The sequence below is a fragment of the Dermacentor andersoni genome, chromosome 4 (genome assembly GCF_023375885.2).
Source record: "Dermacentor andersoni chromosome 4, qqDerAnde1_hic_scaffold, whole genome shotgun sequence".
Taxonomy (NCBI): domain Eukaryota; kingdom Metazoa; phylum Arthropoda; class Arachnida; order Ixodida; family Ixodidae; genus Dermacentor; species Dermacentor andersoni.
This window is the reverse complement of record NC_092817.1, coordinates 52,199,216-52,204,384: the sequence shown is the minus strand read 5'-3', so window position 1 is coordinate 52,204,384 and position 5,169 is coordinate 52,199,216. Positions and strand designations below refer to the sequence as shown.

Below are 5,169 nucleotides of genomic sequence, written 5' to 3'. Positions count from 1 at the left end.
AGCGTTAACGGGTTCTGCCGCAATGTTCTCATTTCTTTATCTCTTTCCTCTTCGCTTTACCCATTTTTGTTTCCCTCCTTCGAGTGGGTTGGCGTGTTGTTCCTTTCAGAAGACAATCGCTGGCCCGCTTCTCTTTCTCTCTTTGTGACGTTTATATGGTTCCGAACGCGAAGTTTAAGGGTGAAATGCAACAACATTACACCGTCTCTGTGGGGATGAAAGAAATTAGAGAAGGGCATATATTACTTTTCGACGTGAGCAGTATGCTAAATGTTTTCGCAGACGAAGACAATTCTTCTTGACGAAGTATATAGCTCGGAGAGACATTGTCAACCAACGTGTCACGAGAAGTTCGTTAACTGCGTGTATGACGTATAACCAACTGCAAAAGCTTACACGTCCCGAAAGTCCAGAAAAAGAAAAAGTCAAAGCTTCCTCGCGTTTACAAACCTCGAATGTGCGTGATAAATGGGTCTGTAGTATGCAGGTGATCGTTGACTGCCGCTTTCGGTTCGGGAACGCGTGCAACGCTTTGAAATTTAAAAAAAAAATGTTCTTTATAGAATCACTAAAAAAGCGGGTTGGAAAGTAGTGCTCGGTTCATCTGCGAGCCGAAAAAATTGACTGGCGATTTAGCGGAAAATGAGAGATAAATGCGTTAGTTTTACCTCGCACCCCTTTGAGGTACCGGGGTCATGGTTTACACTGCGTTCACCACATTGCAAAGTATTGTTCAGGAGATCACTCGACACAGGTATTGCCTCTTCGGGGAGCGAAGTGCTACTGACGGTAGTCCGGCGCAGACCACCGTCACTTGCACTTCGCACCTCGAAGAGGCAAGACCTGTCCCGAGCGATCTCCTGAACAACACTTTGCCATATCCGTATATATGTATACATAATCGCTGTATAGTCGGCTATCAGACTACAGGAATACATATTTGAGGCAATTTATAAATCTGGCAGGCTTCCTCACGCTGCCGATTGTCTTTCGCGCCATCCGGTGTACCCTGCTAGCCTCGCTTGTCAAGACAATTATCCCTGTGTGCTCGCCATATCTGATCTGATTTACGCGACAGCGGCACCGAACAGCGTCGGTATGAATCCTTAAAGCTCACCATTCAACAACTCTCTTCCACACGTTCCGACTTTTCTCTACATCAGTATGTCCTACGCAGTGAAGTTCTATACCGTCGCAAGATGAAACACACACACACACACACACACACACACACACACACACACACACACACACACACACACACACACACACACACACACACACACACACACACACACACACACACACACACACACACACACACACACACACACACACACACACACACACACACACACACACACACACACACACACACACACACACACACACACACACACACACACACACACACACACACACACACACACACACACACACACACACACACACACACACACACACACACACACACACACACACACACACACACACACACACACACACACACACACACACACACACACACACACACACACACACACACACACACACACACACACACACACACACACACACACACACACACACACACACACACACACACACACACACACACACACACACACACACACACACACACACACACACACACACACACACACACACACACACACACACACACACACACACACACACACACACACACACACACACACACACACACACACACACACACACACACACACACACACACACACACACACACACACACACACACACACACACACACACACACACACACACACACACACACACACACACACACACACACACACACACACACACACACACACACACACACACACACACACACACACACACACACACACACACACACACACACACACACACACACACACACACACACACACACACACACACACACACACACACACACACACACACACACACACACACACACACACACACACACACACACACACACACACACACACACACACACACACACACACACACACACACACACACACACACACACACACACACACACACACACACACACACACACACACACACACACACACACACACACACACACACACACACACACACACACACACACACACACACACACACACACACACACACACACACACACACACACACACACACACACACACACACACACACACACACACACACACACACACACACACACACACACACACACACACACACACACACACACACACACACACACACACACACACACACACACACACACACACACACACACACACACACACACACACACACACACACACACACACACACACACACACACACACACACACACACACACACACACACACACACACACACACACACACACACACACACACACACACACACACACACACACACACACACACACACACACACACACGCACGCACGCACGCACGCACGCACGCACGCACATTGATCATATCATGAGAAGCCAAAAACAGACACCAAGGAAAACATAGGAGAAATTACATGGACTTGACAACTGAATTAAAGCCATGATAAATCAATGGCGATGAAAGTGGATGAAAAAGAAAACTTGCCGCAGGTGGGGAACGATCCCACGTCTTCGCATTACGCGTGCGATGCTCTGACCAATTGAGCTACCGCGCCGTGGTTTCCCCATCCATGGCTAGAGCATCGCACGCGTAATGCGAAGACGTGGGATCGCTAGTCATCCACTCTCACTGCCAATTATTTATTATTTTTTTAATTCAATTACTAAGTACAAGTCATTTCCCGTATGTTTTCCTTGGTGTACTTGTTTGTTGACTTCTGAAATTGTTTGATAAATATCGGGCCCCTCGGTTAACCCCCTTTCTTCTCGTTCTCTCTCTCTCTGTTTATATATATATATATATATATAGGCTGTTGCTACTGCAGAATGGCTGGCAGCATCTCACATGCGCCACGTGGCATCTTTCTCTTCGCGGACCGCAGCGGTCTTTTAACGGCATGCTTATACTCGATTCCTTGTAACATTACTCCCAGCGGATTGAGCGCCGTCGTGGCACCTTCTAAGGTCATTCAGGACTGCTGGCGAAGTAGGGTTTTAGCCGCGACACGTGGACAACGTCAGTAGTGGACGTACAAGAAGAAGACGGGTGATGTGGGGGCGGAGTAATGAAGTAGTCAACGTCGTTGTGCTTGCGGAGAACTTTGTAGGGTCCGGCGTAGTGAGAGAGGAGCTTCTCGCACAGGAATTGGCGTTGAGACGGTGTCCAGAAATGGACCAGAGATTCAGGAGGGTACCCGACTTCTCGGTGCGGGTGAACATACCACTCTTTTTGGGAGGCCTGCGACGCACATAGCCTAGTGCGAGCAACCTGACGAGCTATTCTGGCGCGAGAGATGACGTCTTGAGCATATGCGGTGTGTACGGAGAGATCAGCAGGAAAGAGCGTCTCGAAGGGCAGCGCTGCAGGGTTGCGGCCGTAAAGGACAAAGATCGGGGAGTATGTGGCGGTGTCATGCCGGGACGAGTTGTAGGCAAAAGTTGCGTAGGGTAGGGGGGAGGGGGGCGTCCCAATCGCGGTGATCAGTGGAGACGTACATAGACAGCTCAGCCGTTAGAGTTTGGTTGAGGCGCTCGGTATGACCGTTGGTTTGTGGATGGTGGGCTGTCGTAAGGTGATGTTCAGTAGAGCAACTACGAAGAATTTCGTCAATGACCTTTGGTAGGAAACAGCTGCCACGATCCGTAAGAAGGTGGCACGGGGCCCCGTGTCGAAGAATGACGTCATTGAGCAGAAATTCTGCAATGTCTGTAGCGCAGCTACTCGGCATGGCGCGCGTGATGGCATATCTGGTCGTATAGACGGTTGTGACGGCAATCCATTTGTTGCCGGACACGGACGTAGGGAAAGGTCCGAGCAAGGCAAGGACGACGTGGAAAAAGGGTTCCGATGGAATCTCGACAGGTTGAAGCAGGTCAGCCTATGGAAGAGCAGGACGTATGTGCCGTTGACAGCGCTCGCAGGCAGCAATGTATCGGCGCACAGAACGATACAAGCTAGACCCAAAGAACCACTGTCGCACATGGTCGTAGGTGCGTGAGGCGCCGAAATGTTCCGCAGTTGGAGCATCAATTGAAGTCATAGCGCTGGATTGACAGGGACATGTAAGACTACAGGACGTGCGCACGTCCTGTCGCTTTTCATGTCCCTGTCATCCAGCACTATGACTTCAATTCATGCAACGAACCAACTAGCCAAAAAATCTGCACCCCCGCAGTTGGAGTATCGTGTAGATGGTGAAAAATGGCGGTACGCAGTTGTCGAGGAAAAGCTAGCAAAAATTCTGACCCGTCAGGTTTCATCTTGCGACGGTATAGAACTTCACTGCGTAGGACATACTGATGTAGAGAAAAGTCGGAATGTGTGGAAGAGAGTTGCTGAATGGTGAGCTTTAAGGGTTCATCCCGACGCTGTTCGGTGCCAATGTCGCGTAAATCAGATATGACGAGCACACTGGAATAATTGTCATGGCCAGCGAGGCTAGCAGGGTCCACCGGATGGCGCGAAAAACAAGCGGCACCGTGATGTAGCCTGCGAGATTTATAAATTACCTCAAATGTACATTCCTATAGTCTGAGAGCCGAGTGCCCAAGGCGACCAGTTGGGTCCTTGGGCGATGAAAGCCAACAAAGAGCGGGGTGGTCAATAAGGATCGAGAACGTGCGGCCGCACAAATACGGGAGAAATTTCGCGACAGCCCAAACCAACGCAAGGCACTCACGTTCTGTTATAGAATAGTTCCGTTCAGACGTGAAGAGAAGGGCGTATGCAATAACACGTGTTTGGCCGCGCTGCTGCTGAGCGAGGATGGCGCTGACTGCATGCCCGCTAGCGTCTGTGCGAACTTCAGTAGTCGTGGCTGGCTCGAAGTGAGCCAATATCGGCGGTGAAGTGAGCAAGTTGGTCAGCGCCAGAATGCAGCGGCTTGGTCGTGGCCCCACAGAAGAGGATGTCCTTTTTAGAAGTTCGGTTAGGGGTCGGGCTATGATGGCGAAATTCCGTATAAAACGGCGGAAGTACGAACATATTCCCAAAAAACTCCGAACATCTTTAGTAGACGAGGGC

General features: G+C 49.8%; 1 non-coding gene across 1 annotated transcript; it reads right to left on the bottom strand.

Moving 5' to 3' along the window:
• Positions 1 to 2,628: 2,628 nt before the first annotated feature.
• TRNAT-CGU (transfer RNA threonine (anticodon CGU)) lies at positions 2,629 to 2,701 on the bottom strand. The gene has a single exon. It is a non-coding gene; the product is annotated as a tRNA-Thr (tRNA).
• Between the last annotated feature and the right edge of the window lie 2,468 nt (positions 2,702 to 5,169).